Below are 22,675 nucleotides of genomic sequence, written 5' to 3'. Positions count from 1 at the left end.
CCCACAGCTAGCAAATGTGCTCTCACCCAGTCTTTACCCAGTTCACTGTGCAAAACACAGTGTGTCATACACCCTCTGAGTTTTAAAACATGAAAACCTAACCTCCATTTATATCCTTGTTTCTATGGGGTGATGTGTTCCAAACGCCAAACATCTGAGTTACAAAGGAACTTTTGGCAACATAACCTGTTTATGTGTTGAAGACTGTCTGTATCTTCCATATTGATAGGGTGCGTCTGGCAAGAACAAAAATCATCTTGTGATTTACCAGATGGCGATTCTGTTCTCCAGCTGGATCGGGAATCCCACAGGACCCATATCTTCCTGCAGGATTCCAGCAGCACCACCTCTGTGCGGTCGCCTTACCACCACACACGGGGCTGCCTAGACCCCCGCACTGGGGCCCTATAGCTCCAGCAGAGCGAGGAGGAATTCACTCGGGTCAAGAAGGTCCCACACTTGGCGTGCTGTTCAGGAATTGCACAAATGGACATCCTCTGCGTGGGAATGCTCCCAGCCACATGCACCCCCGAAGGTTCTGACTCACAGACCATTGGTGCTACAAGGTAGGGAAAACCAGTTCTGTAGAAATCGTCCAGAGAAGAGCTATGCTCAGTGACTTACAGCAATGTTTTCCAGTTGTTTTTGACTCCAGCTTCCAGAAAGATAAACATCTTATGTTGTGACCCAGTGCATGTATATGAGTAGAATATGCATATTTGCTTGTAATTGAAATATAGATTATACATAAATGTGTGTGTGTGTGTGTGTGTGTGTGTGTGTGTGTTGGGGGGTGGGTGGGGAATAACTGAAATAAAAGTTTCACAAAACAATACTTACCCTTCTTGTGTGAGGTGCACACTTATTTGTCTTTTCTCTCTCTCTTTTTTTTAGAGAGATATCAAGTTGGGGGAGGGGCAGAAGAAGAGGGAGAGACACTCTCATGCAGATGTCTCACCAAGTGCAGAGCCTGATGTGGGGCTCTATCCCATGACACTGAGCCGAAACCAAGAGTGGACGCTTAACCGACTGCACCACCCACGTGCCCCACACCCTTATTTTTCTAATCCAATCAATTCCATTTCTTTCCTGTCCATTAAAAAAGTGTGCTGGTCACAATCCTCTAGATGGTTTCTACAGCCCATGGTTTGAGAACACTGTTTTAGGTCAGGTTCCATTTACAGCTCTGGGGTACTAGACCTAGAGTCTCTGGCCTCCGTTACCTCATCCGTAAAATGGGTATAAACCACTACTTTTCTCGTATGATTGTTGTGAGAATTAAATGAGGTAATGCTTGTCTGCAAATCCTCAAAAATGATGAATTATTATCTAATCCATATTGTTCACCTTAAAGACGGGAAAATGAGAGCCACTGAAAGAGAGGTTCACCAGAAGTCACTCTGGGAACGAGCAGAGTCTGGGACCACAATGCAAACTTCTGACCGACGCTATTACTCCAGGCCAAAGGGAAAGTGTCTTACTTGCAGAAACTGCATTAACTCCTCGGAGCGACCAGCGCAACTTCAAATGCATGGCTCTCTCTGTGCCTTTCCCAGCCTTGCCGGCGCCCATTCTTGCTAGGTTTCCCGGTGAGAGTTTTCAAAATGCCAGTGCCCCAGGGAGACCACAAGTGTTTGCACCTGCTGAGTGGCTCCTTTGGTCAGGGAATGAGGCCACGGGGATGTTCAAATGGGAGAAAAAGGACTCCCAGAGGGCCTCACTAACTCCTTCTAAGTCCCTCAGAGAGACTGGCCCCGGGAAGATAAGACAGCAGAGTGCACGCTTCAGTTCTGAGCCTGGTCTATTAGAATCAGAGAGGTGTAAGCTCGGGGTTTTGTGGTGAAGCTGGTAGCAGTGAGGAAAGAATGTTGTCAGCATCTTTGCATCTGTGGAGGCTAGGCAAGATGCTAGTTCTCCAACCCCATCATCCCCAGGATTACCCAGTGCTCTCCCCTCTTTGCCTCTGCTCAGGCATTTCCTCCCACCTAGAACCCCATCCCTTACTTTGCTACGTTTTTAGATCCTTCCCATCCTAAAGTTTTCCTGCCTACCCAGCTCCCAGCTCGTAGATACTTCCTGCTACCTGGAATCTTTTGGGGGGCATTTGCATTCCCTAGCTGTGTCATAGATAAGTATATAAAATTGTTCTCTCCTGCTAATATAGAAGCTCCTTAAGAGGCAGAATCTCTATCTGAGTTACCTTGGTGTCTTTTTGGGCACCTGACAAAGTATTTTGTTTGTACATATAAGGCCCTGAAATGTGTGTGTTAGGTGAATGAATGAGGGAAAAAATAGATGGGCATGTGGTAGGTGAATGCTGTCAGACTGCTTGGCATCACCAGAATACATTATTGACGATGCATTTGTAAGTGTGTGTGTGTGTGTGTGTGTGTGTGTGTTTTCCAAACTGAATTGTAAGCCTGGGACTCTCACCCTTGCGTGCTCATGAGAGTCCCATGGGGAGTTTACATAAAATACTGAGGCCCCACCACCAGAAATTCTGTTTAAATTGGTTTGGGCTAGGACCTGGGGAATGCATATATTTAATATTGTCTCTTGGTGATTCTAATGTGCAGCCATGGTTCAGAGGACTGCTGTTAGCTTTCTGATTAATAGGAAGATGGTATATGAAAGTGCCAAGTAGAGTAGCTGGTCCGTGGTAGTGCCCTATAAATACATATAAACACTTCCTCTCCTCCTTCCTCTTGAGAGTTGGGACTTTACATTTTGCCTCTTTCCATTGTGCAGGGAACTGAGCTCAAGGGACAAGTTAAAGAGAGGGCAACAGATGTTTCAGTGGGGAATGCAATCAAGGGTCCAATGAGGCAGTCCAGAGAGTGAATGCTACATGCTCACAGAACTTGGGTAAAATCACTGTGGACTTACAACATTCAGGGGAAAGTTTGTGAATAAGGTTAGATTGGAGTTGGGCCTCAGTGAATGGGCAGAGTTTGGCAAACTGGTGAAAAGCAACCCGAAGGGCATTCTAGAAAAGGACCATAGCATCCTTCAAGACAGGAAGATGGGGGAAGACTGTCATGTGCCAGGCACAGCGCTGAACACATTACATGTATGACCTTATTTAAGAGTCGTAGGAACTATTACTATCCCCACTTTACAAAGGATGGGACAAGCTTTAGAGAGGGCAGACAATTAGCTCAGGCATGCAGAGAGAGTCAGCGGTGGGGCTGAGATTTAAATGGGGTTTGTCTGAGATACTGCGTGCCGCAAAGGGGGGAGCGGGTCACGGTGTGTGGATAAGTCTGTCTGAGTAGGTGTGTTTGGAGAGGGAAGAAGAGGTCGCTAGACTAAAAAAAGCATGTTTGGGCTAGACTGGGTGCCAGTGCATCTCCAGATCTTGAAATTTACCTTGGGGGCCACAGGGAGTTGTAGAGTTCTGAGTAACATGATTAATGTGGCTGAAGCCACAGAGAGCCAAGAGTTAGCAGGGTTGACAAGAGCCTTGGGAAGTTATTTAATCCACAACTGGCCAAATGAGGGAATTTATTTTACCTTACCTAAATTATTCTTGCCGAGGATCAAACCCGACACTTCAAACCTTTCTTGGAAAAGAAGTTTGTAAGCATCAGCCCCAACAGGTTTAGCAACCTCATTGCAGTGTTTTTCTCTGGGGGCATCCAACGGGAGCGTTTTTTACTGAGCACCTACTGTATGGCAGAGCCCGTGCTGTAAGCTGCAGAAAAAGAGCTACAGAGGATTCTCTCCCTTCTCCTTTTCCTCCTATTGGTGATCCCTCGGAGACCAAGCTGGAATGGACTCATCAAATGCCTTCCATTATCTGCCAGCCATCTTTTTGCTGAGCTGAAAATGCACAGAATTACCTTAACGTTCCCAACTGGGTCTTATTTACCAAGCCGCTTTCATCCCTTGTCTTGCTTTCCTTTGAACTACATCCAATTTATCACTTTTTTCTTTTCTTTCTGGAAACATGATGCTCAAAATTGAACACAGCCATCCAATTAAGCCTCAACCACAGCCAACTAAGTGGCTGGCTTGTTTAACATGGTGAAATCTTATTAATAGGTAGATGGGGAGGGGGACGCGAGTGTACTTGGGCCATTTAGATTTTTTTTTTTTTTTTGGAAGCAGTAGATGCAAAGGTGGGTAGAAGAAACTAACATGCCATCAGCTGCCTTAGAAATATTCTTACTTAATTTTTGTGGCATGTTTTATTTGGGAGGGTTTTGTGTTCACTTATTTTATTACCTTGACATTTTTATACCCCCGGTAACAATTTTTTTATAAGTTAAGCTTTTACTTAGGTACAGTGTGAAGCTGTTCTTGAGATGAAAGCTGTTATCTGATTCAGGGCTTAATGTTGAAAAGTTCTCAAGCTGGTGAATCTAAAGACATTTCCTGCATAATTGTGTACTTAGAATTCACTGGCAGCGTAAAAGAGAGAAAGCTTCATGTTCTGTCTGGAATTACGAAAAAAGACAATTTATTTTTAAGTGAACTGGGGGCGAAGGGGGGAAAAAAGCCTGTGACGGAAGATGTTTAGCTGAGTTACTGAAATACCATCTGGAGGCTTGGCTGGAAAAGAAGAGAAATCCTAGAAGGAGCAAGATGTGGGGCAGCTAAGCCGAGGAAGGACCAGCACACCGGAGAGATGCCGCCTCGACCAGCGATGTGATTTGTGCAGCTCAGAGCGGGGAGAGCTAATTTACCCTTGGAAAGAGAAGACAAAACTTATTTAAATTTCTTAAAAGTGTAGCCTCGTGCGCATAACATAAAATGTACCATTTGTAAGTGTCCACAGTTCAGTGGTATCCCATACATTCACATTGTTATACAACCACCCTGTCATCCATCAGCAGGAGGACCAGTTTTCCTCTTCCCAAAGTGAAACTCCATATCCATTAAATACTCCTCCCTCTTCTTCCTTGTCCCTGGTAACCACCATTCTTCAGTTATTTTTAAAAACAGTTATTTTAAGATTTTATTTATTTGTTTATTTTAGAGAGAGAGAGAGAGAGAGAAAGAGAGCACGTGCAAGCAGGGGGAGGGAGGGAGGGAGAGAATCTTAAGCAGGCTCTGTGCTGGGCATGTGGGGCTGGATCTCACGGCCACAAGATTGTGACCTGAGCTGAAGCCAAGAGTCAGGTGCTTAACCGACTGAGCCACCCAGGCGCCCCTGAAAGATAGTGATTTTTTAAAAAGTTGGAGGAGAAGGGTCTGTCAGGCCTCAACTAATCACACCAGATTTATGAGACATTGTCAAACCACTCCTGCTTTACCATTTCCTCCAGCCTAGGCCTGGTCCTGTCTTCTATGGCGGCTGTTGTCCTGCAGCCCTGTCCGTCTGTCAGTCTGTCACCCAGACTGTGACCTCTGTGAGAGCAGGAAGCCTCAAGGGCCCGCCTTCAGTGCTCAGGGCCCGATGCTGGCCACTAACTGTTCCTCATGACTACTGTTTGCAGGGCACCGTGATCGATATTTTACATCTCTTATCTCGAGGATCCTCACAGCAACCCTGCAAGGGAGGGGGTGCTAAACCCATCTTAGGAGAGGAAGAAAAGGAACATCTGACAATTTAAGTAATTTGCTCAAGGACAACTGGTAGAACCAGGGTTTCAATAAAAGTCCATCTCTTGGAGAGCCTGGGCAGCTCCAGCCCCACATAGGGCTCTGTGCTCAGCGCGGAGTCTGCTTAAGATTTTCTCTCCCTCTCCCTCTGCCCCTCCCACCTGCGAGCATGCATGCTCTCTCTCTCTGTCTCAAATAAATAAATAAATCTTAAAAAAAAAAAAAAAAAAGTCCATCTCTCAGTTAAGCATCTGCCTTCGGCTCAGGTCATGATTCCAGGGTCCTGGGATCGAGTCCCGCATTGGGCTCCCTGCTCAGCGGGGACTCTGCTTCTCCCTCTGCCTGCTGCTCTCTCTCTCTCTCTGACAAATAAATAAATAAAGTCTTTTTAAAAAGTCCACCTCTTTACCATTTTCCAAAACTTTTTTTTCCCAAAGGTGGTCTTTGTCAGCATCTTTGATAGGAAGATGGGACCTTCAGGCACAGATGTCCCTGGGCTGTAGAAATCCACTTCCTTACCAAAGCTGTGTTCCTGGAACACTACTTCCATGAGATGATAGGAGGCACTTCTTAAAACTGCAAAAAAAGTTGGAAGAAGGGGCTGTACTCCTCCTGTGTTGTCTAATAAGTTTGGAAATACGGAGTTCAACACAGTTAAACAGAATCATCCTTGCAAAACATCTCAGAGGCTGGATTCTTCATTCAGTCTGCAAGCTTATTTTTCCTCTTTTTATAACGATTTGTTTATCCAGTACTCTGTAGGAAAACTTTAGTAAATGCCAGGGGTGACATGCAAAATATTTAATGACTGTTACAGCCTGGACAGTGGCCAATCCGACTGGAGAGCAGCCCAAACAGAAACAACAGGAGCCAAAAACTGGTGTGGTCACACCGACGTGAGCTGACGGGAAGGGCTACCTGCAGGTCATCAGGACCCACCTTAATCGATCAGGGCTCTTGGACGACGGACAACTCCGGGAGCGGGGAGCAACCGAGCATGCCAACTGTCCCCAGGAAAGAAGGAAGCCCATTTCCTGAAAATGTTTCTTGGGGCTGTCTAGGATGCTTGGGTTGGGAATAAGTTTTGTCTGCCTGATATAACCCCCTACCTCACCTATAAGCAAATGGAGGTTGGCACACTTCAAGGCTGTCAGTGGTGGCTGTCTGCTAGGCTCTATTGTATTTTGAGCAGAGGCGACATCACTCATTAAAAGGAACGCCGGACAGGAGCCAGAGGGTCTGGGCTCTGCCTAGGACGCATGGTGACGAGAGGCCAGTGGGCACCTCTCGATGGGCCTCAGTACCAGCTTCTAGTGCAGGGGTGGGCTATGTTATCAAAATTCTCCTCTCCCTGTAATATCTCACAACTCCCGCCTTCTGGGCTGTCCTTAGGTTTGCCGATTCCCATTTTTAGTAAGTAACTACACTTCTCCCTCACAGCCCCCAAGCAAGTCAAGACAATCTATGTTTCTTCCTTACCTGTCAGGTGATGTTGCTACAAAGATAAAGGCACTTGCCTTTTGAATTCCACATCTGTCTGAGTCTGTTCCACGCTTGATGCACAGCCAGGAGTGGAATGGGGGAATGTATCTTTAATATTTATTAAAGGACTCCAAATCTCTGTAATCTTCCATCTTTGATCCTGTTAAATATTCTAAACTCCTTTTTTATTTAAACATGTTTGACTGGTCTAATCATGGGTTGATGTGCTTCCCCGGCTCTTGGTGCATCTTCGGCAGCGAGCCGGGAGAGGAGGGATGGGGCTTATGGGAGACGTTTAATGCTCATGTCAATTCCATTTCTACTTTGTCCAAGTTGAAGCAATTTCACCCGGAAAACCCAACATTGTGATGGCTGCTCAGGAAATTATCACAAAGGAGTCAAAGACATTTATTTGAAGGTATTCGTCACCATGTTATTTATAAGAGTGCGATTATTAGAGATATACTTCCTGTATTATGAAGAGAACATGTTTCAGTAAGTTCCAGTAGAATGATAATTTTATGCAGTGATTGAAATTTTGGTCCTGAATATGACATCAGATTTTCGGGAAACTCTATGGCTAAGTGGCTACAAATACCTAAATTTTACAAAGGTTTAAAGGGGAATGTGGACAAATGAGCGTGGTTGATTTATTATGGGTAATGGGATATTGAGATTATGGATGATTTTTTTTTTCTGTCAGTTTCTGTTATTTCAGTTGCAATATTGTTTATATGGTACACAAGACATGAGAAATCATGTACTATACATAGTGGAATAAGTATTGACTTCGGAATTGGACAAATCTATATTCAGACTCAGATTTTGTTACTTCTTTATGTAGGATTTTGGGGGAAATCTTTTATCCTTACAGAGCTTCATGTGTGGAAAGTGAATTCTTCTTTTCTCCTCAAATCAAATCAAATCAAATCAAATCAAATCAAATCAAATCAATGAAGCTGCTATTTCTTGTAAAAAAAGCTAGTATTATAATAAGCCACAGACTTTGACCTTGCTCATTCCTGACGATCTATATTTTATAAAGCTACCCTGTTCTTGAATTTGTAGGAAACATGACAGCATCATAGTTCAGGTTTGAGTCTCAGCTCCACCAAGTCCTAGCTCTGTGACCTTGGGCAAGGGGCACCTGTTAGGGTTTGACCTGGTTAGTAAGCAACATTCCTCTTTTTCTTGCCTGAGTTCAGAACCAAGTGAGAAAGAGACACTTGAGTCAGAAAGATTGAGATCAGGATAGTACCTTTCCTCCTTTAAAGCTGTTTGGGGGATGTGACAGGGATGCATTAGCAGCCATCAGCTTCCTAATCCAGATTTTCCCCTTCAGCCACAGCACTCCTGCCTCAGGGGAGAGCAGGCTCTTCCAAGCTCACAGGAAGGGACAGCAGAAAGCAGCCTCCCTGTAGGTGGCAGATACCAAGAGAAACAAGACTTGAAGATCTACTCCCATCTTCCAAATATATTCTTAAAAATTCAATGGAGTTGTGCAAGTTGTTTTTTACACAGTACCTGGCATATAATTAGTACTCAGTAAATAGGTTCTGCTCTGTCTCTCCACCACCTTCCCCAGGTAAACCCCCACCACCACCACCCCCGGATATCTGTGGATGACCTGCCAGACCAGTGCGGCCACATGAAGAGAGGTATGGCATGGGGTCAAGAACATGGCTTGTGAAACCAGATGGTCTAGATACGAACCCTGGCCTCACCAGCACCTGGTTGCATGACCCTGGACAGTTTACTTAACCTCTGTGTCTCAGTCTCTCTCTCTGTAAAGTGGGCCTGGGGCAGTAACTTCTCTCTGAGCCCTTATGAAGATTAAACAAACAAATAGTTGTAAAGCACTTAGAGCAATCACTGACACATAGTAAAAGTGTTTGCTAGATATAAATAAGTAACAAAGACCTAGACATTTACTATAGGTCCACCCCATTCCACAGGATCAGTGAATTTAGGGTATAATGACATGCCGAACCATCCGCATTAATAGTATAGTAGAGGGATTTCTCATCCCTCTGAAATCTTTTTTACATTTCTCACCCCACCCCCATCCTTTTACTTTTTGGTTAGAAAAAAAAATAACTCTGCAACTGGCAATGGGAACGATTCTGCATTAAACTGCCTTCCGTGGTGTGTGCAGAGTTGGAGATCTTGGGTCCACAGCCTTCTTTTTCCCTCCTACCACCTAAATTTCTTGGTTAAATTCCCAGCAAGATGAGGATTATTTATAATTTGGCCCTAACTGCAGCCCGGCAGGAGAACATGTTAATGAGTTCATTAATTAATTAGCTTGCATTTGCATAGCGCTTTAGCATTTGCAAATCTCTTTCGGATTCATTATTTCAGTTTATGATCACAATCCCCCAGTGAGAGACAAGGCAGGGGTTATCTAGACTTTCAGATGAGGAAGCTAAAGCTCAGTGAGGTTACCTGGTCAGCCCCAGACAACTAGTTCAATGGCGGAGCTGGGATCATTCATTTTCAGCAGGGACTATGGGGCCTTACCGACCGTCATTTAAATCCGAGCTCCTATCTGTGTTACCTGTGTGATCCTAATCAAGTTACTCAGCCTCTATGGTCATTAGTTTCCTCATCTGTAACATGAAGTTAAAAATAGTATGAACTTCATTAGTACTAATATGAGTATTAACCAAGATAATACACAGAAAGCATACGCTGTAACTGCTTGGTCAGTGGTAAGGTCATTATTATAAAAAATAAAATAAGCTTCCACTAAGTATAACACGGTGTGGGCTATGGAAGCATCACATGCAAAGTGCATCGAGAGAAGCGAGCAGGAGTAAATTGGATCCACCTGATGCGGTGGGGAGTTGGGGAAATCTCTGAGGCATGGGGGTTGAACCTTGACAGCTGAAAATAAATTTTTCCAAGCAGAGAAAAATGAAGGAAAATTCCAGGGAGCAACACTGATGGACCCGAATCACAGTGGGGTGAACCTGTTTGCTGTCTCTTGGTTACGTGTTGACAGAGGATACCTAGTGGTGAAGGTGAGGTTGGGTGTGTAGATACGGATATATACAAAATAGCTAGGGGTTGCAGTGATTGTTGGGGTGTGGGCGTTGTGACAGCATAATGTGCCTTGTGCTGAAGATAATAATTGGGAGCTGGGCACAGAGAAGGCATGAAGTCCCTAGTGGTGGAGGTACTGCTGGAAGCGTGGGCATAGTGATGGCATAGGGTATCCCTAGTGGTTGAGATGGTGGGGAGAGAGTGGGTGCGGGGATGGGTAGACGATGGGTAATGAGATGAGCCAGAATAGCAAGGATTAAATTATGAAGGTCTTGGAATCCATGAAGAACACTTGTATTTTTATGGAAAATCATATGAATGATGCTTCTCTTTTTCTTTAAGAAGATGAAATGATTTTTATCTGATCCATGTTTCAGAAAGATTACACTGATTGTAAGTGCATGGGATGGATTGAAGATAAATCTTTCTCCCATAGGAGCAATATCCAGGCTTATCCTGGAATGTCTTTTAAAGAAAAACATGTTTGTTTGTTTGTTTTTTCCACTTATACATGTTACTCTGTATTTTCCGAAGATCTGTTTGATTTCTAAGCCTGCAGGGTAAAGTTTGCAAGTGCAGACTTGAAAACACACAGGGTCTTCCCATCACCAAAAGGCTTAAATTTGTAAATTCATAGAAATTAGGTTAGCCTGGGGCCTGTGGGACCTCTCATTCGAAATTTTCCTGGAACAGCTTGGTTAACAATAGTCTTCACACATTTCCTCCAGGCCACTGACTGCACACATGTGAATTGGAAGTTCTGCTACATCTTGGAGTCATCTGGCTGATCAGGTACAAATCACACTCATGGATCATTGGCTGTTAGATGCATGAAAGGCAACAGAGCCCAGACATCCCAACATCTCCTATACTATAGAATAGTACCTGGCCAAAGTAAGTTGGGGGCATGCTCCCAATGAAATCACCAACTCTGTCCCACTCCCAACACACATGCATATGTGCACTTGTGAACGTGCATGCATGTGCATGCACACATGCACACATTTTTATATTTTGGACAGTCATGATTCACAATGGAACATTAAAGCCTCTGCCTAAAAAGCAACAAAAACAGCAACAAAACCAGAACTTTAACACTATGTTTCCCAAACTTAACTGACATTAGAAATAACATCTTTTTTGTTTGTCTGTTTGTTTGTTTAGCAGAATACCTTTTACATCCCACTTTGGGACATTCTGATCAATCTATTCTTCTGGTAATCAGGGTAAGCTCAGTGAGTTTGCTAGGACAACAAAAGTAGTTATTGCTGGAGCTCAGACTTGAATTTAGGTTCAATGCCTGGATATTTTCTCTCTCTCTCTCTCTCTCTCTCTCTTTTGTATAAATATTCCAAGTTCTGAGTCTTCTGGCCCAAGTCTGCATTATAAAGATATATTTGGGAGAGTATTGGGACAACCAGAAGCACAGCTTTGTGTCAGTTATGACTTTATGTGTCACTGGAGAGTTTTTCTCTCTCTGAGTAGCTGATCTGCACTGGGACTCTCTTGTTATAAAATGTCTTGAGGAGTGAGGGTTTTATTTCTGTCTCATCTGTTTTTTGTATTTGTAGTTTCTGCTTTGTCCAAACAAGTTACTCTTTCAGAGAATGAACTACTCATCTGATTTTTTGGTTTTTTTGGAGTAATATGTTGTTCAATTGTATTTTAATAAAATCCACAGGAGGAGCTCAAAAAATATTTTAACTTTTACAAAAACAGAGACATAATGGGAAAGTCACCATCTTCTCTAATTCCTAGCACATTGCTAGGACACAACCCGGACACCAGTGTTTCGGTGGAGATAGGCTGGACACTAACTAGTCCCACTTCTTCTTGGACAAAAAGGAAGACTACATTTCCCAACCTTCTTTGAAGTTACTTTAGGATCATGTGATTTGGTTCTGGCTGAATGGATGTGGGGTTGAAGTGATTGTATTCCACTTTCATTCTTGGTTCTAAAATATCCGGGGTGCCTGGGTGGCTCAGTCGGTTAAGCGTCTGCCTTCGGCTCAGGTCATGATCCCAGGGTCCTGGGATCGAGCCCTGCATCGGGCTCCCTGTTTGGCGGGAAGCCTGCTTCTCCCTCTCCCACTCCCCCTGCTTGTGTTCCCTCTTTCACTGTGTCTCTCTCTGTCAAATAAATAAAATCTTTAAAAAATAAAATAAAATATCCTGCACAATTTTCCATTTTCTCTCTTCCTTTTTCTTGGTGACCATGACATTTCTTGTGTTGAAGATGGGGACACTTCTGGATGGAAATTCCTGAGTCACTACTGGAGGAGAACTATCAAGGAGAACTACCCAACCTGTATGTCTTGGGGTTGAACAAGAAACAGATCCCTGCAGTATAAAACCACAGAGATTCCAGGTCTATCACTTAGTGCAGCCTAGCCTCACCTGTTCTGACTAACACAAACAGCATGCCATTGACTTTAATTTTCCCTAATGTATCTGAGTATTGCCTACTAGAAGCAAATATTTATTCCTTGAACTCTAAGCACTTCTATAGCATCTCAGAAAGAATCTTGCATCGCTTCTCTCCTTTGAGCCTCCCAACACCCCCTGAAGAAACTTGGCAAAGTGTTCATCATACCCAATTTATAGGTGTAGTGGACGTAGCTTAAAGATTGTCCAAAATAACTCAGGAGGTCAGAGTCTCATCTGAATTCCAAACTCAGGATCTGTGTCTCCAACTCTGGTGCTCCCTCACTATACTCCTGCAAACTGATATGAAGTCTGTAGGATGGCAAAGCCAGCCTGAGACATCCAAAATGGCTAATTTCAAATTATTCGTATTCTCAAAACCAGGAGGAATTTAATTATCAAAACATTAGAGCCAGTGGCATTTCCAAGCTAAGGGAAACAAAATTCTTCCAGCTATTTTCTTGTATTATTGCACTTTTCCTGCTAGCTATACATTATTTTCATATATTTTGGGGGTTACTCTAGAGATTATAGTAAACGTTTTTGCCTTACTTAAAGACGAATGTAAATTTGTACTTTTCCATTTCCTGAAAATTCAAGGACCTTAGAATAGTTAATTCCCTTTACTTGCTTCACTCCTATATGCTATTTCATTGTGCAATTCTCTTTTTATAAATATTAAACCTCAATGTGAATCATTATTATTATTGTTATTGCTTTATCCAATCAGTATTTATGTAGACTTACTCCCCCTCTACTTGCATCTGAGTTAGTCAATATACTTTTTATTCAGCCCAAAGTATCTTCTGTAGTATCTCCTGTAGGGAAGATCTACTGTTGATGACTTAAGTTTTGCTTGTTTGTAGTTGTCTTTATTTTGCTTTCATCTTTTTCACTGGATATAGAATTTTAGATGGATAGTTATTTTCTTTCAGTCTTTGAAGATATTGTTCCATTTTCCAGTGCCTCAATTACTTCTGTTCAGCAGTCAGCCATAGTTCTTATCGATGCTCCTTTGAAGATAATCTGCATTCCCCCCTCTGGTTGTTTGTAGGTCTTTCTACTTTTCTTTGAATTTCTTGTCTATATGTGTTTTTTGTGTATGTTTATACTGATGGAGTTTGTAGTGCTTCTGGAATCTGGGGCTTGATGTCATGCATCAGTTTGGGAAAGTGCTTGGTCATTATTTCTTCAAATATTATTTCTGTCTCTTCCATGTCTAGCAATCCAGCTGTGTATACTTGGCCAAACTTTCTCAGGAGATCTCACTGTGTCTTATTTTCTTTCTGTATTTTCTATATTTTTTTGTCTCTTTGTGCCTTAGACTAGATATTTTCTTTTGTCTTATCTTCCAGTTTATTAATCCTCTCTTGAGTTCTATCTAATCTTCTGTTTACCCATATATTGTGTTTGAATTGCAGTGATTGCATTTTTCCACTCTAGAATTTCCATTTGATTCCTTTTTATGGCTTCTCACCCTCTGCTGAAATTATTCATCTTGGCATCATATTTCTTCAACATATTGATCCTCTGGAGAGGATCTACATTTGCTTCTGATAGGCAGATTAAGAACAGACTTTTTAAATCAAATCAGAGATTGAGTAATTTGAAGCTGGGTTTTAGCCTTTTAAAGAGCTTCTTGATTCTTTAAATAGACCTTATTTTTAGAGGAGTTTTAGGTTCATAGCAAAATTGAGAGGAAGGTGCAGAGATTTCCCATATGCCTCCCACTCCTGGCTCACATGCATAGCTTCCCCCCATCATCAGTCCCCCCACCAGAGTGCTAAGTTTGTTACAATTGATGACCTTATATTGACATAGGATCACTCCCCAAAGATCATAGTCTATATTAGGGTTCATTTTTGATGTACATTTTATAGGTTTAGACAAATGTATAATGATATGTATCCACCATTACAGTTTCATACAAAGTAGTTTTGTTGCCTTTGAGGGCTTCTTTAGTTCTTGCTTTTCCTTACATTTGGGATAGAGTCTTCCAAAAATCCCAAGGGAAAGCTCCTCCCTGGCAGACCCTGAGCTCCAATTTTAGTTATTCCAACCCAATACAATGACTCTGTTCAGCTCCTCGGAGCTGCTCAGATACCCATTTAAAATCATCAAATCTCTATAGGAGGAAAGCAGCACCAAATGTTAGGCTCACTCTCTGGACCTTCTTTCTCCCTGAAATTTCAGCCTTTCAAATCTTGGTAGTTCTCAGGTATGTTCAAAATGACTATTGTTTTTATAATCGATCAAATTGGTATAATTTTTCAGTTGAGCTTCATAGGATTGTTGATCTGAAACAGAAGCAGAATTCCCTTCCACAGCACTTTCTGGTAAATCTTTAGGTTTCTCTTATTCTTTTTTTCTTCCCAGAATCTCAGGCTGCATTTAAATGTAAACAGGTATCTTCACACAGAATTGGGCAGTTATGGCCCCAGAATAGAATTTCTGAGGATTGGTATAATTAAGGGAATGTATCTGGTCCTTAAAACTATTTAAGAGTATAATGTGGTTCTAAAAAATGGCTCAGATAAAAAAATTTTTAAAAATTAAAAATCGTTAAGATCTGGGAAAGTAAAGTGAACTTGGGAATAGGAGACAGAGAATCATAAGCTCAGTATCGGAGTCTTGTTCTGGTCCCCAGCTGTCAGGTGTTCTTCTATTCTCCACTTAGAAACCACCCCCCTCCTCTGGCAAGGGGAGTCGGAGCTGCCTTTTCATTGGATAATGTAGATGGGAATTGTTCATTAGGAAATACGGCATGCTAGAATTTAAAGGGATGAGGATGGAGTAAAGGGAAGGTTAGCTTTGCCTTGATTGGTGCTTTCCAGACAGAAATGAAAGAGTATCAAATAAGCCATTTTAGTGCAAATAAATGGTACCACTTTTATAGCAGTAGTAAATGCTAAGGCAATAAAGCCTAGTCCACAGGGTCTATGAGAACATCAGTTTTGGCTATTTTTTTCACAACTTATATCCAGTACTAGCATAGTGCCTGACACATGGTAGGTGCCCATCAAGTACTTTTTGCAAGGAACAATGCTTGAACCCTAGAACCCTACAATATTTTTTTCCTTTAAACTTAGAACCCTATAATATTTCTTTTCCTTTTTTAAAGCTGGAACTAAGAATTCTCTATGTTATCAGTTTAACCCTCTTTACAAATGAGAAAACTGTGGTTCATATTTTCTGGGTCATTGCTGAAAGCAGATTATAATAGCGAGCAACAGAACCTAAAAAAAAAAAGTTCCTTGTGACTTAGGCTTTGTTACAAAGTTATGAATGTAAAAATAGTTGCACAATACCATGGGCACGTAATACACAGAAATACAAGTATACAGCCATGCAAATAATTTTACCTAAGAAGCTGGATGAAAGACACTTGGGAGTCACCAAAGGAAATTTTGAGTAAATCACCCAGGAGCAGAACATGCTGCATTCTATAGTGTGTCTTCTGGTGTCCAGGAAGGATTACAAGAGCAGACTCTTTCCCATTTCTTTGCATTGGATTTGAGAATGTTGGCCGAAGTGATTTAGTACAGGCAAACCCTGCATTTTCCTACTGGATGGTTGCCTTCTACTGTTTTGATAAAATTTCTCTATCTCTACCTTTTAAGGAAGAATAGTCTGCTATCAATGTTTGGCTACTGTCATTTAAGAGCATGGAAACGTGGGCTTAAAAGAGAACACTATATTTAAGTCAAACGTCAAATCTAATTTTTGAAATGGAAACCCCTACTGCTGTCTGAGGTAATTATCAAAATGTGGATCTGAACAAAGTGATTTTATTTCAGCCAGCGCCCTTTAAGTTTGGAACAGGAAGTGGGTTAAGCCTGACTGTTTCTTTCTCTTTATTAGATTCTCTAAGGAGAAAAAATAAAAGCCCTCATTTTTAATTTGTATCAAATGATACTTTGCTGACATGTTATCTGCTGAAATCAATGCAGCACCCTGGCTAATTTGGAGTGGAGTTGTTTTGCAACAATTTAGAACATAGCTTGGGAATTAGCTATTCAGCAAGCCTACATTAAAATTAATTTGATAAAGTATACATTAACATCCTTGACACTTCTGTGAGCATAGATTTTAATAGATCAGTGTATGGGGGGCTCGACCAATAAAATAAAAGCCTCCTCTATGAGATGGAAAGAGAAATGCACCATCTCGCCCTCCCACACTGCAGGACTAAACCCTTCAGCTATCAGCATAGTACATCAAATTTAAGAGTCTTTAAATATTAAATATCAGTGTGCACCATGGAATGTAATAAACCCACTTTTCAAATAATGTTTCATTCCCCGACATAGAAATGTGTGAGGAGTTTTCTTTTAAATATACTGTGGAAGTTAATTAAGTTCACTCAAGTTTATTGCATGGATTCACTAAGACTACATTGGGATATTTACAACCCACCCAGAATGCAAGTCAGTGAAACTTTTGATATGTTGATAAGTGATAAGGATGTCATTTGAGGTTTATTTTTTAATAATAATTTAATTGTCATTGTAAAATGCCTCATAGTTAGGACAGATTAAATTGCCACCAAAACCATTACTAAAATTCATAACCTCTATAAATGTAAAGTGTTTGCTGCTGTGTCATAAATAACAGCACTTGTTCCAGGAAAATGAGGTGCCTGAAATAAATTAAGAAAACCAAAACACATAAATGCATTAGATTGCAACAATTTCTGGTTGCTGATGGGAATGCAGCTGAGTGGGGAGGTGGATTTTTTTACTGAGCAAGAGTTACTTATGATCTCAATAAATCTTGGGTGCTGGAGGATTTCTACATTGTTGTTTTTTTTTTTTTTTCCTTTTACCTTAGTGGTACTTTTGGAGGGTGCTGCCTTTCCTGACTGAGAAGGAGCAAGAGAATCTGGGAACTTTCGAAGAAATTATATCATGAGCAAGGTGACCTTATCCAAATTGCATGATCTTCTTGAGTTCGTGTTTCTTATCTGCAAAATGGGATCATGTTTTCCAATTGTTTTGAGAGTAGAGAGCCAAACTGGGTTTTCTCATGGGGTCCTTTCCTGTTTTAACATCCACTAGACTCAGGTGGACAGTTGTCAGCTTCCTTGGGAAGCATTTTCTGATTTCTCAAGTTGGATTGGACCTTCTCTACCTGCCATTCATCTAATGCCATTGATCTTGTGGCTGTTATTACATGCTCAGAGACTGGTTTTGCTCATCAGGGTAGGAGCCATTCAAGGTCAGAGTCTGTGCTGCTCCTATTTGCATCTCCTGTGCCCAGAATAAGACCAGACATATAGTGGATGCATAATAGAGCTTAATGGGATAAATATATCAATATATCATTTGGTATATTTGAAAAAGAATGTTTTCATATGCTTAAGGGGAATGCACAGGTTATATGAAAGAAACTTTCAAGTTTTTTTTATTTCACCTTTTGGTACTTGGCAATTGGGTGCCTGGGGCAAATTTGGCTTGGTGTGGAATGGGTCCCTTTTAGGAATGGATGGGGTGGAAGACTGAAGAAAAGACTGCCTGTTTTATCCACAGAAATAGCATCTGTCTTAAACATATTGAACTAATAAACAATGCAGCTGCTATGGAACTCACACAGAGAAGTAAACATGGAACCATATGTAATTCATGGTCTGCGTTAATGAGAAATTTTTAAAAAATTATAAAAGAAACAGAACGGGTTTCTGATCACTGTAGGCATGGGTCAGTAGATACATTTGGCACTCACCCTGGCTAAGAGACATAGCCTGGGTTGATTTCTGTTCTTGAAAAAACTCCAGGGTTTTACACAGTGGGAAGGAGAACCAATGTTGGGTTGAGAGCTGAAAGGTTTGCATTTTGGTCCTGACTCAGCAGCTTCCTCTCTCCCTGGTTTTGAGTAAATCCTGTTCTCTGTCTTGGTCTCAGTTTCCTCACATGAGAGATGAAGGTCGTGATGATCCATACGTCTCCCTCCATCCCATATAGACCCTGCCTCATGTCTGGATGGCCAGATGGCTCCAGGGATGGAAGTGCTCTCTGGTCAGAGGTGTGGCCAGTTGCAATCCCAGTTCTGGCAACACGGACTATGAGGCCATCAAAATTGGGGGGTGGGGGATGACCCAGCATTTCCACTTCCTCATGGCTCACCTCTCATTGTTCTTTTGAAGTCAGAGCCAACCTAGAGAATGATTATAAACTTGCAAGATACCCAGGATAAAAGGGGACTGAGCAAGAGTGAGGAGGTTTAACTTTCTGGCCCTTCCAGCCAATTACAGCACATACCCTCCAAGTCAGGGTTCCCACTGCGTTTAACAACCCAGCAGGAAACAGCCTTGTAGAGAGTTCACAATTCCTCTCTCCAACATGAAATAAAACCAAAGATTCCTTATTAGTGGGCTGAAAACCTAGGGACAGTAATCAAGAAAAAATAATAAAGTTGTAAAAGTTCTTTCCTGTTTAATAGAATTTTGTGTTAGTATTGTAAATTAATGTAAATGTCACTTTAAAAGAGAATACAGAATAAAATCCTAATAAAGTTGGATAGCACTGCAGGGGTGGTGAGTAAATTGAGAGAATATCTGATTAGATTTCAAAATGCTGCTTTTTAATTCATGGGACTACTCTCTTCCCCGGTTTATTAGATATTCAGGTTCAGAGTGAGTTTCTTGGGCCAAAGTGGGCTGTATCCCACTTCTAACTCCATGTTAACTAGTAGATTACAGGATACTTACTGTTTAGCATTTGTGTAGGTTCTGTTTTTGCAAGTGTTTCCAGTTATCAGTCAATCCCTTTGAGAAAGCCAAGTGGAAGGTTTGGCCAAAAATGAACAATGAAGGGTGCCTGGGTGGCTCAGTCGGTTAAGCGTCTGCCTTCGGCTCAGGTCATGATCTCAGGGTCCTGGGATCGAGTCCTGCATTGGGCTCCTCGCTCAGCAGAGAGTCTGCTTCTCCCTCTCCCTCTGCCCCTCCCCCCTACTCATGCTCTCTCTCTCTCTCTCTTCCAAATAAATAAATAAAATCTTAAAAAAAAAAAAAAAAAGAACAGTGAAGCCTAGGGAGGTTAAATAAATTGAGATCCCACCAAAAACTGAAAGCTGATCCATTTTCTGGTATGTGTTTAACAGTGCTGGTTCAGTTTCTGGAAGGTAGAGATTGACCCTCAATGATATACCCGATCAGGCATATATCTCCGTGATGGCCATGCAACAAATGCTGATTGAATTAGAGTTTCTGCCAGCGTTAGTTTTAGAAACATCTTTTACCGGGAACAAACAAACTTTATTTATTTATTTAGCTCCACACCCAGTGTGGAGCCCAAGCAGGGCCCGGACTCGACCCTGAGATCAAGACCTGAGCTGAGATCAAGAGTTGGATGCTTGACGGACTGAGCCACCCAGGTGCCCCTTATTGGGAACATTCTAATAGCAGAGAGATTCACACAGATATCTTTTGTTTGAGACATGGCTAATCCTACCCTTACTTATATCTCATTGGAGTCTCCAACAACCAGAAGCCTTGGGAAGGAGCCTTCTTCGTAGTTACTGGAAACTATGCCTGGCAGCAGAGAGAAAACACTGGAAGTGTAGTTCTGACCTATCCATGCACTTGGGCAAGTCCCTTCTTTGCTCTGATCCTCATTTCCCTTCTCTGGAGGAGTGGATTAGACTTGATCCAATGTGTTCCATCCAACACTAGCTCCATGAGCTACTTCATGATAAGAGGCCTCCATGGCTATGTGTGGATAAAGATGTGAACCATTCCCACCTCTAAGAGATGCACGGCACACCCCAGTATGCTAAAACTATGAAAAGACCTGAAATAAGGAAGTCTGTTGAACTTCAAGCTCTTGCTACCAAAACGATTATGATTTAAGGACTCTGTTTCTGAGAAAAGCCCATTAACATCGTTTAGGTGTTTTGTGAAGCATTCTTGGGCAAATATTGGAGGAGGTGTTCTCAAAGAGCTTCAGACTCCATGATTTATTATTGGTGATTGACCACTTCTCCTTGACAGGTGAGAAAATCGGACACTCAGAACAGATAACCAAATCAAAGTGCCACACAATTGGGTAGTTAAGCCCCTATTTTAGAATCTTAATAGGAGTTCCTTTCTTTGACAGCTTTTATCCTACCAATGATGGGGACTCCCATGGCCTGTCTGGTCCACGTGGCCACATTTACACTTAAAACTGTATTCCAATGTGTAAGAGGCCCAAGTTTTCCTCCCAGAGCTTTCTTTGAGGAAGGCCATCCTGGAAATAGGGTAGGACTAGGGCAAGAATGGTAGCTAGGGTTGGGATAGGAAGCAGCCCTTGTGTGTCCAGAGCAGGCTTTTCTGACTTCCCCCTGTCGAGTTAGGTGGACTTTTGTACACATACTTTTATCACGACCCTTCTGCATTTTCTTTATAAATTATGTGTTTCAAATGTATATGTTCTTCAGACATTTCTCGAAAGAAGACATAGAAATGGCTAACAGACACATGAAAAAATGCTCAACATCACTCATCATCAGGGAATACAAATCAAAACCACAATGAGATGCCACCTCACACCTGTCAGAATGGCTAAGATCAAAAACACCAGAAACAACAAGTGTTGGCGAGGATGTGGAGAAAAAGGAATCCTCCTACACTGTTGGTAGGAATGCAAATTGGTGCAGCCACTCTGGAAAACTGTCTGGAGGTCCCTCAAAAAGTTAAAAATAGAGCTATCCTAGGACCCAACAATTGCACTACAAGGTATTTATCCAAAGAATACAAACATAGTGATTCGAAGGGGCACCTGCACCCCAATGTTTATAGCAACAATGTCCACAATAGCCCAAATATAGAAAGAGCCCAGATGTCCATCGACAGATGAATGGATAAAGAAGAGGTGATACACACACACACACACACACACACACACACACACACACACAATGGAATATTACTCAGCCATCAAAAGAGTGAAATCTTGCCATTTGCAATGACATGAATGGAGCTAGAAGTATTATGTGAAATATGTCAGTCAGAGAAAGACAAATACCATATGATTTCACTCATATGTGGGATTTAAGAAACAAAACAGATGAACATAAGAGAAGGGAAAGGAAAATAAAATAAGATGAAAACAGAGGGAGGTAAACCGTAAGAGACTCTTAACTGTAGGAAACAAACTGAGGGTTGTTGAAGGGACGGTGGGTGGGGGGATGGGGTAACTGGGTAATGGGCATTAAGGAGGGCACTTGTTGTGAGGAGTACTGGATGTTATACACGACTGATAAATCACTAAATTCTACCCCTGAAACTAGTAATAAACTATATGTTAACTAAATTGAATTTAAATTTAAAAATGTTTATGTTCTTTAGAAACCTCTTTAGAATTCAGTGCTTCTAGCACAGTGTCTGGCACATAGTTGGTGTTCAGCATCATTTTGAGACTGGATGAGTGAATAAGTAAATGCATGAATATATGAATGCATGAGTGAATGAATGAATGAATGAATGAATGAAATACTGATTGAAACTCTAAACATCTTAAAGCCATATGTCTATTGTCCCTGCTGTGTGGGACAGGATTGAAACAACTTGGCTGGTGAATCTGAGCCTACACTGGCTTCTTTCATCTCAGTTGTCCACCTCTGGATCCCCCAGTCTTCTGTTATTTTTCAGTTTTGTTTTTCACTTTACCCTGGGGCCATATTTTACCTTGGAGATAGTTTCCATTGACATAGTACATTGATCCTAAGGACAGACAAGGTCTTTCTTGTCCGTGTCTCTTTTTTCCTAAGGAAAAATTTGTTTATGTCTTTAAGTAATTGAAGCCATCCCCAAAATATTTCTGGCGGGGTGACATCATGTCAGGAAACACTACCAGGTATGGGAGAAATGGTGATCAGTGAAGTAAGTAGAGGAAAGCAGAAGGTGCTAGAATTCAAACTCAGTCTTGGAGGTCAAGGAAGGATTTATGGAGGAGAGCTCAACTGGGATCCAAAGGATAAATAGGAGTTAGCAAGAAAAAAAAAAAAAAGAAGAAGAAGGTAAGCAGAAGTGTTGCGGACAGAAGGAAGAGCACGTGAAGAAGTCTGCATTTGAGAACAAACAAGCTACATTTGGGGAATGGGAAGGTGTTCTGTTTGGCTGGAGTAGAGCTAGTAAGAGAGCTGGGGAGGAGGGGTCTAGAGCTGTAAGCCTGAGCAGATACCAGAGTGAAATGCATGC

General features: G+C 41.8%; 1 long non-coding RNA gene across 2 annotated transcripts in view; it reads left to right on the top strand.

Moving 5' to 3' along the window:
* The first annotated feature begins 251 nt into the window (after positions 1 to 251).
* LOC118523896 (uncharacterized) overlaps positions 252 to 22,675 on the top strand; it is a 48,896-nt gene continuing 26,472 nt past the window's right edge. Inside the window, exons 1-6 of one of the 2 annotated variants that reach the window (XR_013443822.1) lie at positions 252 to 566; positions 7,363 to 7,447; positions 8,615 to 8,687; positions 10,803 to 10,866; positions 16,119 to 16,251; positions 17,329 to 17,414. This is a non-coding gene — a long non-coding RNA (uncharacterized LOC118523896). The remainder of the gene's footprint in view (positions 567 to 7,362; positions 7,448 to 8,614; positions 8,688 to 10,802; positions 10,867 to 16,118; positions 16,252 to 17,328; positions 17,415 to 22,675) is intronic. The other variant, XR_004911309.2, reaches the window with a different exon arrangement.

The sequence above is a fragment of the Halichoerus grypus genome, chromosome 14 (genome assembly GCF_964656455.1).
Source record: "Halichoerus grypus chromosome 14, mHalGry1.hap1.1, whole genome shotgun sequence".
NCBI lineage: Eukaryota > Metazoa > Chordata > Mammalia > Carnivora > Phocidae > Halichoerus > Halichoerus grypus.
Note: the sequence above shows the minus strand (reverse complement) of the source record. Positions and strands in the feature narration are given on the sequence as shown.